This window comes from Xiphophorus couchianus, chromosome 2, assembly GCF_001444195.1.
Source record: "Xiphophorus couchianus chromosome 2, X_couchianus-1.0, whole genome shotgun sequence".
Taxonomy (NCBI): domain Eukaryota; kingdom Metazoa; phylum Chordata; class Actinopteri; order Cyprinodontiformes; family Poeciliidae; genus Xiphophorus; species Xiphophorus couchianus.
The window spans coordinates 28,901,676-28,914,644 of NC_040229.1; the positions used below are offsets into that span (position 1 = coordinate 28,901,676).

The 12,969-nt window shown below is 40.2% G+C and overlaps 1 protein-coding gene across 1 annotated transcript in view; it reads right to left on the reverse strand.

Moving 5' to 3' along the window:
- Positions 1–12,969, reverse strand: part of pparab (peroxisome proliferator-activated receptor alpha b) — a 75,871-nt gene that overhangs the window by 37,151 nt on the left and 25,751 nt on the right. Inside the window, exon 5 of the mRNA XM_028035668.1 lies at positions 2,863–3,450. The gene's annotated coding sequence lies outside the window, so the exon portion shown is untranslated. The remainder of the gene's footprint in view (positions 1–2,862; positions 3,451–12,969) is intronic.

Genomic DNA, 12,969 nt, shown 5'->3' on the forward strand with positions numbered 1-12,969 from the left:
GAAGTCACAATGTTGAAAATAAATCAGAAGGTGCTTTGACAAAGTATTTTTGGCAAACAGTTTAATTCATCAATCTTCTTTTTTGAACTATTTCACATTTTAAAAAAAAAACAAACTTGATAGCACAAAGACGTCGTCCAACATGACGATGTTGAATCTAAACTAATCAGACTTTAGTAAAATAAAAGGAGAACCTTTTTTTAGCTTATGCCCGCTACTATTGTAGTCCAGGGCTCTGAATTGATACTGTTAGGACACACGGTAAAGTCTGATGGTTGCTTAGACACAAAACAGCCCCCCAAAAATTTAAAATAATAATTTTTAAAAATCACAAAAGTGTGAACAAAAAAAAATCTTTCAAAACTGCCAGTAAAACGTCCAGGAAACAAAAAATAAACAAGTTTCACGTCTCACCTTCTGCCGTAACGCCACCTACTCGGTTATCACTGGTTAGTTAAAAATAAACAGAATTTGACCTTAGTACTTGATCGGGGCTTGGTTCGGAGATTCTGTCACATTTCCAGGACAGTAAACGTGTTTGGTTTAATAACAGCAGAGAACAGAAAGGAAGAAAAAAAAAAAACAACAACCAACCAATAAATAACGCCACCTCTTTAATAGATGACACAAGTCCAAATGGATTTCTAACAACGCTCAGTTTTAGACAAGGTGATCTTTGAAACGCAGGCCGACACAACGCCAGCATGGAGTCTGACTTTCAGACTACGCAAACCTCATGGGACTAAATGTAAAGAACATTTCTGATTTCTGAGTTGAAGCTGATCTACCGTCTTATTTCTAAGTATATTTCAGTATTTAGTTCGTCTATTTCTTACATTTCATGTAAGTTTTGCGACTTCATTTTTACTTGGACCCTTCTGTCAGTTTCCATTTTATGTGAAATGTAATCATAAATTGAACTGAATTTTATATCCCGTCTCTGTACTATTTGTTTGTACTACTTACTGGTCGCCGTTTACATGTTTGCTTCTTCGCTACTAGCCTGCGGAGAACCGGCTGTGCAACATTCAGTTCTATGAAAGGCTGTAAGCTAATTATGTTTATTATGTTTAATTGGACGTCAGGGTGAAAAACATTGTCAGAGCTTTTTTTTCTTCTTCTTCTTCTTGAAAACGGGGCATGGGTATAGAAAAAACATATTAATATTCAATTTATTGGCAAAATGTCTCTCTAATAACTTCCATTCGATCTAAAAATTTAATTGCGGCTGGTCGCAACTGAAAAAGTATACGGACTTTCTCCCTCCACTTATCGTGCATTAATGCAGCACTCTGTAAACAAACAGCTTCTTCAGAAATTAGTTTTGTTTTTCTTCTCGTTTGTCCCACTTGTCGGCCGTGCTCAAACCTGTATGCGATTGCTTGTTTGCGACCAACACAAGAAGGGTTTTCCTTCCACTCAACTTTACAGCACAGCACAGGGTGTCAGAAACTGTCTGGTGGACCAAGGCAGCACTGCTTTCAGCGATTACAAAAAATAACAGAAAAAAACCCCTAACATTTCTGCAATAAAAATCTGTTTGTTGTTACTCTTCAGCAGTACTGCATTTTTCTGAGACATTTAGTTTTTTGGGGGGGGGGTTTCTATGGTGGAAGATAGCAAGTAATCCCCTGAAATCTATTTTTGTGTTTAATGAATATGTTCGAACGTATACGCAACTGCATGTACTTTCTGTAATTCAGTCCTTTGAAGGACTGAATTACAGAAAGTACTTTTTTTTAAAAAAGATGTGCAAATGTATTGCACCTGAATGTGTCAGAGATGAACACGAGTGACTTAAGAGAGAAAGTTGGGTCGGTCTTAGGGTTATGAAGGCGTTGCCAACCAGAAGCTACACATTAACCAGCGTTATTCCCAAGGATTTTATTTATTTTCTTTAGATTAGTCATCGCTTGTCACCGTTCCTCAGGACCAAAAGTGGAAAAACAGACATTAAGGTGGTAAAAAGTAAACACAGAAATGTCGAAAACGCGAGTACACGTGCAAAACAACAACAAAAAAAAAAACACCAACAAAATTTCCACCTGATGTAACGTGTGAGTTTTGAAAACATCTTCCACCTGCCGTTACCTAAAGCACAGATCAATCTTTTTCAAGGTAAACGCCACTTTTGTTTCCCCCCCCCAAAAGGAAATAAAGTCAAACCAAACAAAACCAGCATGTGACCTGATTTTCTTGAAACTAAAACAAAACAAAAAGTGTATCAAAGTACAAGCTGATTACGGACAGAAAGATAAAGAACTCCGAGCTTTGGATCAAGAGAAACAACATTTTCAAACCTTAATTGACAATTAAGGCTGATGGAGGAACAGAAATTTCATGGCACCTTTTGTTTTCCTGTCCAGTTTACAGGAGTTTTCTCTGCTGTATGAATGTGTGAATTTAAACAGCGTTTTGGTTCCTCTTGCTTCATTGCAACAGTTAGTTGCTCTGTTTTTAACAGACATCCACAGACTGTTGAGCAGAGCAACAATAAGCCTGTAAACAGTGTTTGCGGTGATTGTTTGGCTCTATAACCAACAGCTTGGATCACAGAGTGTCGTGCCTATTGATGAGCAAGCTGCGCAGGCGCACTGAGCAGAACCTGTTTAGCCTAGAGCTGCAACATTAATGCCATTTGCTTTCAGGTTCCTGCAGCAGCAGGGATTTTTTTTTTTTTTTTTGGTTTGTTTTTTATTTGGCAAAGTGCAGAAGTCAGAGCCGGACGAACTGGCAAGTCGATCGGTGCATTTGTTTGGTGTGCAACCAAAATAATAAATAAATAAATTCCCTAAGTTGATGGAAGCGTCTTAGCTCCTGCAGGAGGAGGGCGGACTGATTGGATAAAATGTGGATTTGTACCTTAGAGCGGACAGCGCGGTCCAACGCAGCCATCATCCCCTGGGTTGGAAAACCTCGCTAGGCTCACGCGGGGTCGTTGAGTGGAGAAGTAGAAGAAGAAGAAGAAGAAGAAGAAGAGGACGAGGGAGGTGAAGGGGGCGGGGGAGGCCACTGTCCCTGACGCCGGTCACGTCCCACGTTTTCTCCCCGTTGTGCCGCCGCTGCCTCTCCTGTCAAAGACCCCCCAACACATCCACGCGCAGCAGAGACATGGTGCTCCCACCCCGCCGGAAGTGGCGTCACGAGTGACGGCGCGCCAGGGAAAGACGAGAAAACACACACACACACACGCGCACACACACCCCTCCGTCGACACACCTACAGTTTCAGCGAATGGGAGGAGAGCAGCTGCTTCCTTTGTGAAGGACGCCCCCTAACCACGAAGACGAGCCACTGACGAACCCGCCGCTCGCTGCGGGGATCCTGGGTTCACTGCTCAGCAAGGAGGGCTGCACAACAGCAGGCGTTTAACCAACTGCACAAGGAGCCATGAACACTTTAGAGCGCAGGCAGAGAGAGAAGCCTCCATGTCCGACTGCGTGAATTTGTCTGGAGGAAGATGAAGCCGGAAGTCAGTTGGCCAAAAAAAAACAAACAACAAAAAACTATAAAGAACCAACTACATAAAGATGTCATTTAAAATCCAAGCTTTAGCAGTTTAAAAAAAAAATTATTTTTTTTGATTGAGTAATTGGATGAAATTATCCAATGACTCCAAAACAACCTTTTCTTTTTTTTTTTTTTTTTTTGTCATTAGGTTGGATGTGCTTCTTTTCACGATTCCCAGCGCCATCAGCCTACAGATACAAACTTAAGAAAATTAAAGATTTTAATAGCAATTTATACAAATATAAACATTCTTTAAAATATATTGCAATATTTTTGGGGTATTCTCTCTCTCTCTCTCTTTTTTAAGAAAAACGAAATAAAGTGATGGTTGAAACGTAATAACACATTTTTTACAGTAGATATTTATCAGAAATTATTAGCTACTTTTTTTTTTTCTTCCAAAAGATTATGTAACATTTGTGGCCCTAAACAGGTTTTATTTAGCTGGACCGAGGGCCGCGGATCCCTGCGCGCCTTTCAGCTGTCAGTTTAAATTTATTCTCCTCTCCGGGATAAATTCGGCAGGTTGGTTTAGGTTTCAGCTACAGGCGGAGCAAAAAGGACACATTGTGCAACCTAAAACCGATCTTCTAGTTGTGGGCTGTCTTTCCTTTCCTCTCTTTGAACAAACGTCAGAGAACTCGGGCCTCTAACCTGCAGAGCTGTAGAAATGTTGAAATGGCTCCAGTGAAGTCACTTTTCCAGATGCCTTTGGCAGGAGGCACTGAGATTCATGTGTTGAGATAATCAGTCTGCAGGTCTGCTGTTCTTGTGTAAAAAAAAAAAAAAAAAAAATCTGGACAAAGTCATAGCCGGAGAGTTAATTCCTCTCCACTCTGGCAGCAGAGCCAGATTATGAGGACTTCCAGTCAAACTGTTGCAATGAGCTGCCTCCTAATGAAGCGGCCCTGATTTCTCAACTCAGACCAGATGCTGACAGTGCAGCCCCGCCTGTCAGTCTGTCCGGCCGTGTGACCTCACTGCGTCCCCTCTCTGAGCTCCATGCTCTGTGTTGTGGCTGCTGGCCTGACGTTTGGCACGAAGCCATCAGACTGACGGTTCAGAGTGAACGCAGAGAATCTGCTCTTAAACCTGCAGTATGTAACTTATATTAACATTATGTACACATATGTATATATATATATATATATATATAACATATTATATATTTATTAAAGCTGCCACTAAGTCAGCACAGAATATATTATGAGACGGATCATCTGTGAAAAAAATCTCCTCTGCCTTCCTCTGTGGTTCTACTGCCATCTGCAGAAATACACAACTCAGTCAGAAACAACCAATCAGAGCAAGGGGGAGGGCCTTAACGCTGTCAATCACCGTTGTGCATGTATTTCTCCCTTGCCGTTACATTACAGCTACTTCGCCACACTGGACACCCCGTAGCTACTCAGGCCAGTTTTTTTTCTTTCAGAAATAGTCTTTGAAAATAGCTCAATATAAGTTTGAGGAATTATTATTATTATTATTAGTTAGCATGTCCACTGACGATGGCGGATAAAGTTTCCTATAGCGGTATGCCGTTTCTCCACCATTACCACACTTTTCAGCGCGTACATCAGCATGATTGGCAGCACTGAGACCCTTCCTCCGTCTCTGATTGGCTGTTTTCTGACTGACTACTTATGAACTCTGTGACCTTTGAGATGCATCTGAGGTCGCCTCAGGAGGTCGCCTTACTCTTCAGTCTCTTTCTGCATCGATCATTTCCTCGTCTGCAGCCCAGAATCCGTTTATGAGTTTAACACACCATATGCAAACTTTCAGTCGTTACGTCCAACTTCTGTCTGGTTATTGGTTTTCTTCTTTTTGTCTTGACGTCTGTTGTTTGTTTTATTGCGTTTCTGCTGCCACTCACCTGTTTACTCGTCCTCCTCCTGCATCGTGTTCGTCTCTCTGTTCGTTTATCACCGGGTTAAATTCTCTCCTTGGTTATCAAATCTGTAGCAGCCAGATTTTCTGGTTTTCTGTTTCAGGATCAATAAATGTTATACATGCCGTCCGTTGGTCGACTTCCTTGCTCGTTCAGCCCTTCCCTGAGTTTATCCAGACCAACCAGGCATAGCATTATGACCAGACATGTCGAGATGACTGGGTCAGAGTAGCTCCAAAACTGCAAGTCTTGTTCTGCATTCGAAAGTTTTGGAATGTAGGGCATCTAAACGGGCATCTTTCCTGAACATGTGTAGTTCTCCAAAATTGTCATTTTGGAATTAAAGTTCACTTAGCTTAAAAGACCCTTTTAAAGCAAAGTAAAAAAATAACCCGACATCATGGCAGTCATTTAAATTTCTGACTTTTTGGGAGCAAGTGTCAGTCTAAAAAATTTACTTTCAAGACTGTTATATATTTTTTGGTTTTGATTTATTCATATGATATATATATATATATATATATATATATATTTGGTGGACTATGATTTGTCAATACTTTTCAATCCTGAACCATTTGCAGAGGAATGCATTTTGCTAAGCTAAGCCACTAAATCATAACTGTTACACATATGAAAACGAATCAGAAAATCCCACCAAAGCTCAAGAAACGTACAACTGTTCTATTAAAATCTGTTTATATTTTGTAAGGTGAACAAATGAAGGTGATGTGGTGTGAAGGAAACAACACAGCATTTCACACAATGTTCAATTCAAATTCAAAAAACTCTATTAACCTTAACGGGAAATGAAACGTTGTAACTTACATTACACAGCTTTCCTAAATGAACTGACGTAGATGCTAATGCTGCTGATAGGGTCTCCTGTAGCAGTCTGTTTCACAACGGTGCCTCTGACTGAACACATTGTTGTGTAATACGGTGATTTTCAAAGAGGTTTTGGGTGAAAATCTGATGCTTCCCTCGGGTCCTGTCGCAGATTATACCTTTTAACCACTTTGAACTACTTTTTGTCATCCAGTTCACTTCATTTTTGAGGTGCATGTTTGCCGCAGAGAAGGAAAAAATAAACAGAAGAATGAAGAAACGAAAGACTTCCAAAACTCTGGAGGGAGACGGAGTTTTATAAGTGAAACGTTACAGAGAATTTATGGCCGGTTTCGATTATCAGTCAGGCATCAACACGTTTACGCTGCGTGAATAATTTCCCCAGCCGGTGGATGTTTGTCAGTTTTGGAGCGAATCGCCACACGGCGTCCTTTCTGAAAAGTGAAACGTGATTAGCATCTGTTGGCCTTTGTATTTTAGTGCTCTTCCAAACCGTTCCCGTAGTTTCTGCCCCTGAGGGGAGCGCTGCTGTTTACCTTACGATCCTCCTCAAGATTACTTGAAGAATGAATTGAAATAAAGCCAGAATAAGATCAAGCTGGGAGATGAACAGCGTCGTCTGGTTTCAATCTCTCACTTCAGTTCACTAAAAGGAGGGATGTTTTTTTTGTGTTTTTTGAAACACTTGTTCTGTCTCCTTCTGCACTCAAAGACCTTCTTCTTCTTCTTCTTCTTCTTCTTTTGCCAGCGATTAAATATTTTGCAACATCATCGGGGGGAATAAACGTCTCAGTTGTGCTCCATCTCAGGGTTCGCTGTGCGTTTCCAGGCAGTTTTTGAGCTTATGACGAGCGGCGAGGCGGAGCGACCTGCGAACAGGGTCTCCTGTTAGCCTGGTCGATGATGATGATGATGATTTCAATCATTTCTCACTCACAAATGAAGAAACTGTGCATCTCCTTCCAGCGGTTGTACCTCACCTCATCAGTAAATCCTTTTCAATAAATTTTGATTGCAATCCTGCAGACGATTTTAAAGATTTATGAAAAAATATTCTATTCTTCTGGTTAATATTTCTCCATCCCAACTTTTTTTTTTTTTTTTTTCTGGATGTGTTCAGGTGCTTGAATGTGGTAGCAGCAAAACAAAGGTTAAACAAAATGTCTAAAGTGTTAAAGTATTGTTTTTTTGTTGTTGTTTTTTTACAGATCGCATGTATTTGTAAGACACCATACATCAGTTACAGCTGAAAGGATGTCAAGATGGCGTCCTCTCGGACATTATGGAACATTTGAAAAAAAAATGTAATTTCATTAAAAACAACGAACTGTAAGGAATATGAAACTCCTCGCTTTTGTTGCCAAGCATAAATGTTGCGGAAACAAAAGTCTATTCAACATTATGGTTTCTCTGTCGCATTTTCACGAGCAAACTGTTCCCTAAATAACAATACAAAGTTCAGTGAAACAGCATGAAACTCATCCTCAACCATGTTAATAAAAAATAAATTAAAAACTCACGTAGACGTTTACACAGATCTTTGTCTATTTTTAATTTTATTTGATTTTTTTTACATTTTAAAAATATTTATTCCGGTTACACTTTATTTGACGGAGTGTCCATAAGACTGACACAGCACCTGTCATGAACATGAACGAGTCTTTATGAATGTCTGTGACTGTTGTCGGGAAGTGTCATTCGGTAAGTAGTGACACTTTTAAAGAAAAGTTGCTCTAAAAGTCCATTAAAAGTGCCAACTTTGCATTATTTTGTAAATTATGACACTTTGATGCAAATTTGGCACTTCTAGTGAACTTTCAGTGCAACTTTTAGAGCAACTTTGCATTAAAAGTGTCTTTACTTACCGAATGACACTTCCTGACAACAGTCATAAAGACTCTTTCAGGTGCTATGTCATGCTTATGACAGCGTCATGTCCGCCAAATAAAGTGTTACCTTTATTTCTAACTTCATAAATATCTCGGTTTGAAACTCATCCTGATTTACGTTCTCAGTTTGGATTTTCTGGCACTTTTCCTGCCACTGCTGATCTTTGGAGTAGAACAGAAAACAGGCTTTAGTGTCCTGCAAAAAGGGAAATGATCAGCCATCAGGCATAAAGATTTACATAAGAAAAGTTCTTAAAGTGATAAAAACAATATTTATAACATAAACAATGACAACAATGTAACAAGGCGGCCTTTTGCGGCTGGATTTCAGAGTGAGGATGAAATTCACAGTAAGTGAATTTTGGAGTTTTACGTTGTAAAACGCCAGTCAGGAAAGGTGATTCTCAACTGCGTGACAAAGAAAGTGCCGTGTCAAGAAAGAGTTACGGTTCTTAACGCACGGTAGCAGAGATATCAGCTGCACTGCATCCATTTTCTCAATCTTTGCAGCGCTTGGAAAAACATCAAGACTTGTGAGGATACGGCTTGTTGCACCACTCCTGCCGAGGGCAGACAGTCCGCATGCAGTAATAATCTCTGGTCAAGACCGACTGTCTGGACAGCAGCTGCTTTCATAATTAAGGGAGACCTCAGAGAGCTTTCCACATCCAGATGATATAGGGACAGCTGCACCCCTCCTCCCTCTCCATCCACTCGGCTTGCTTGCAACACATCTCTGCCTGAGCTGAACCTGAGAGCAATCAGGCAAAAAAAATAAAAATTCTGGAGAAGCAGCATATGAGAAGAAGTCATGATTGGTTTTGAAAGGAGAGATCGCCGAACTGCAGGGATTTTCCAGAAACTGCTGCAGCAGACTGACTCACACCAAGGCAGTTAAAAACAAAAAAGTGCAAAAAAAAAAAAAAAAAAAAAAAAAACTAAATAAAGACAGTGGACGGCTGTCAATGTGTCAACCGTTTGGACGTCTTCCTCTGTCCTAATCCTTAAATTATTTTGAGCATGTGGAGGGTCACTGCAGGTCACAGTGTGAACCGGGTTCAGCAGAGACGCTTCTGCTGCCCACTGGTGGTGCCAAGGATACCGACTGCTTAAGTTGACCCCTTTGAGTACTTTTTCCAACAAACAAGACCTTTATTAATAATCAAGAAGGAAACCCAATGACTGACATGTCACTCAAACAACAACAAAAGTTAATTGAGTATTATTATTTTTTTGGTTATCACATTTCATAGGGATAAGAAAATTTGCATATTTGAACATATCACAGCATTAAAGAGTCTAAAATCTTATAATTACAGAAAATGTCCAACTTTTGTTCTAGTTTCTAGTGCAAATACCTTAGTGGACTTAAAATAAGACAAGCTTGACATACAAGTGAATCTTCAGCAAGATATAGGAGCTTGTTTCAAATAAATAATTCCTTAAAAAGTGCAAGTTCCACTGGTAGGTTATTTTATTTATAACAATCTGCTTAACTTAACCACTTAGCTAATTTTACACACAGTATTAAGAATATGTAAGAAATGCAAATAAATAATACTCCTTTTTTCTAAATAAGAAAACTCAACATTTTATTGCCTAACATGCACTAACAGAGCATTCTTTTAGTGTATGATTCATCATTTATAGCAAAGGATGCATCTGCAGCTAAAAATAATAAATATTTAAATAAACCCTTTCTGCTTCACTTAACACCAGTACAGTGTATGCCTGATTTTTTTTTTTATTATTAAAAATGATTAATAAATCATTTTTAATAATAAAATGGTACTTCATAGGAGAATTTTACAGAATTGAGGTGAAGCAAAAACTACGAACACTTGAGGCATTCTGGGTAGAAATCATTTGCTGACAAAATAAAGTGCAAAATGTATAGATTCTTTGCACAGCTTTGGCTTAATTACTGCTCTAACAGTGTTGCTTTTCCAGCGAATAGCCAATTAATTGATTACTGATTACTAATGAATCGCTTATCATGACAAATAATCGTTTCATCACGATAAATCAGATTGTTTCATTCCTATATTCATTCAAGATTTTAAAAAACTCCATGGGTGACCTTAACTGATTATCCTCTAGGTGGTGCTCTTGCCATGTATACGGAAGTGAACCGGTCTTGGAAGGTGATGATGGCACTGAAGTTATACTTTGCATATATTAACTGGTTCGTATAAACGCACTTGGTGTTTTTAACTGGCATGTCGTCGTGGCCGAACATTTCTGGGAGCAGCGTGTCAAACCGCGCTCGTCTCTCTCTGCTCTGCTGGTTTATTTCGACCTGCCCACACAGAGGCTTCAGTCCTATCCACTTACATTCAATCAATAGCACTTCTCTGTTTCTACAGCTCTGACATCATAGAGGCGTTCAAGAAGAAGAAGAAGAAAGAAGAAGCAGCACTGCTGTGGAGATTACTCTCTTCGATTTCCAGGCAGAAAGAAAAACCCTGGTCTCATTATTAAATTGTGACTCATGTATTTCATATTGAGTATCGAGTGCATTTCATTAGTTCCTCGCCGTACAAAGAGGGGAAGAGAAGAAGAGCACATCCCAAGGTGGACTTCTCGGAGCGACGAGGCAGGAGAGGAGGTCATGGATGGAGGATGGCCTTTAGAGATGCAGCCCCAGAGGCCGGATGCACACTGAGTCTTTGTTTCACACGGTTTCAGCGGCTCGGCTCCCTCCGCTCTATCGCCGTGGCTCAGGCTCAAATCGATTCAATATGGTCGCTGGTGGGTTGGTGATGAGGGGCGGGAGGAGGACAGCTCTACGGAGGGTGCAGCACTCACGCAAAACACACCCAGGACCGGTCTAGACACAAAAGCAGAATGCAAACTTCACGCTCCGCTAGCAGCGGTGTGGTGTTAAATAAATCCTCTCGTTGCATCAGATCCTTAAGGAGATTGCGCAACTTTCTCAGCTTGTACAAATGAGCTCAAAGGGAAGGATTAAAAATAAAAAAAAATTTAAAAGTGTATTTTTAAGTGTTTATCTCTGACCCAAAGGTTATTTGAGCGATAAGTGAAAGAAGACGGGGTGAACGAGGGCTCAACCTTGATACGAGATATGGGGCTGCGCTCTCAGACGGTGAGGCAGGTGTGATGCCAAACTTGGCCCAACACCGTCTGGCAGCCGCCTCGCTATCTATGCGTGCGAGAGAGAGAGTGTGTATTTATGTGAGGCACTGGCCAGAGGGACAACGAACACTGTAACCCTCATCTGCTGTCATATGAATCACGCTGGAGCCCGGGAGGTGAGACTGGGCCGAGGCTAATGTTTCCATCTGCTCTGCTGGAAGGTTTTAGGACACGACTTGGCTGCTGCTTCGTGTCTGAACTGGATCGGGGTCGTATCCTGACTTACCCCCACATCTTCTCAACAGTTCTATACAGTCCAGGGTGTTTTAAAGTGAGGCTGTGTTAAAAGATTTCCACCTAAGTTGTGATAACCTACCTTCATTTACTGCAAATCCAGATCCGGTAGTTCTGGAGGCTGAAGCTAATGGCCAAGATGAAAGCAGACTTCCACTGGACCGAATAATGTCGTAAAGCAAACACGATTTTACAAAGTTTTTAACCACCATTACATTTGCAGTAGGTGGTTATTTACAAGGAATGGTGGGGTGGATCACTGACAGGAAATTGAAGTTGGAGGCGGTGCGCCACTAATGATCTTCCTATGTAGAAAAAAAAATGCAATGAGAGCGAAACACTTGACGCATTTGCCAAAAAATTTAATTAAAGCAACTTACAACGCAATTAAATTCCCTCTGCTGAAACCGCAACGTCTTCGCTTTTTCTGATGTAAATAATATCAGAAACTTCTTGTACTAAGGATAATGTACTAAGGGTTTCCAGTCCAAGTTACTGTTTTACAGAAAAGGCAAAGCAGTGTAAAAGTACATAAAATAGCCTTCCTTATACAACATTACTTGCATTTACATATTTTCACTGTTTCTGTAACCAGAAACACAAACTGTTTTGTTTCTGGGTTTAGCCAACAGCAGTGCCGGGTGGCTCGTGGCACGTTAAGAGCAGGTGCACCACGAATGGAGACAAAGAGCGTTTGCTACACAACTTCCCGCTACAACGCAAAGTCTTTACAAGAAAACCCAACACTTACCCTTCTTTATACTATAAATTTACTCTGAGCAGACCAGACGTTTTAGACGTCTCAGTGTTTGTTTGACACAGGAAGATCATCAGTGGCGCACCGACTCCAACTGACATTAACAGCCCAATGCAATGTGAAAAGGCTTAAAAGGTTTAAAAAAAAAAGTTTCACATGATGTCTTCTCTGATTAATCATTACCTTTTTAAGCTAGTTGTTAACTTCAGGCTGCAGGTTAGCATAGTGAACCGTGTATAACATGTTCATAGTATGTGTTTAAGGTTCGGTTTCAACGTTTACGTTATGTTTAAGGCGAGAGAGCAAATTTGTTTCATTATAAAGGCTGAAAATGAATTAAGAACTGGATGGACAGCTAATCTAGATTTATATCAAATTAAGAAGAAATTAGGAAGTTACCTCGCCTAAAAACCCTGAACTTAACCTTCAGGCAAGGTACTTTTAGTTGCATAGCACAATTTCAACATTAATTCAAAGTGCTTAAACATTATATTGACATGGCAAAGTAAGTGGAAAACGATGACGGGTTAAACACAGACCAGAGTATACGACGTTCCAGTTATTATTGATCAAAGGCAGCTCTAAACAAAATTGTTTTTAGCCTTGATTTAAAGAGAACTCGGTGTTTCATCAGTTTTCCGGTAGTTTATTCCAGATTAGTGGAACATTTAAGGAATGTTATGGAT